Consider the following 789-nt stretch of genomic DNA (forward strand, 5'->3'; position numbering starts at 1 on the left):
CCGCGAAATACCTCACCCATTTTGAATGGCTGCATCTGTATAATAGACATCTTTCTTTGATGTCTATTAGACATCAAAGAAAGATTTTTATAGGTGTAGAAACTAGAAAATAAAGCCAATGATTTGTTTTAGAAATGTATTCTTAAAATATACAATTATTCACACCTTAACAATATGTAGTTCAAATTATACATTATATACAATATTGTATTCAAATGTCTAATCATTATAAAAAACACAACTAGTAAACTTCAGTTCCAAATTCTAGTAACATGGCAATATATATATATATTAATGACAAACACAAACTAATTACATGAACACGCTAATATTTAACTCAAAACCACATTTCGATTCAAATATAAATTTTTAAAATTTACAACTTCTTTATTTCCACGAAAATATTATTAATGTAGCACAAACGCTATGGTGATCCTCCTCTCGAGACTAATGAAATGTTTAATATGATCCCTCGAGAAAAAAAAGGAATCAATTTCCGCCTGGAATGATTGATGCCCCATCAAACATTTTGTAATATCCCTGGAAGTTTATACAGTAGAATCCTGGTTCGTGGCTTAAATTCAAGGTAAATGAGACTAAGGAAACGAGTTGGAAACTTGATGTCGAAGTGGGATTTAAATCACCCATTTCACATTTTACTTCATTGGGCAGTATGGGCCAGAGAGCAATGCTACAGCATCCCTTCGATAGCTCAGTTGGTAGAGCGGAGGACTGTAGTGGAGTTAACAGGGAATCCTTAGGTCGCTCGTTCGATTCCAGCTCGAAGGA

At 33.5% G+C, this 789-nt stretch overlaps 1 non-coding gene across 1 annotated transcript; it reads left to right on the top strand.

The window, feature by feature from the left end:
- The first annotated feature begins 701 nt into the window (after positions 1–701).
- Positions 702–789, top strand: trnay-gua (transfer RNA tyrosine (anticodon GUA)). Its single transcript is given in 2 exon segments — positions 702–738; positions 754–789. It is a non-coding gene; the product is annotated as a tRNA-Tyr (tRNA).

The sequence above is a fragment of the Lepisosteus platostomus genome, chromosome 5 (assembly GCF_059453375.1).
Source record: "Lepisosteus platostomus isolate fLepPlt1 chromosome 5, fLepPlt1.hap1, whole genome shotgun sequence".
Taxonomy (NCBI): domain Eukaryota; kingdom Metazoa; phylum Chordata; class Actinopteri; order Semionotiformes; family Lepisosteidae; genus Lepisosteus; species Lepisosteus platostomus.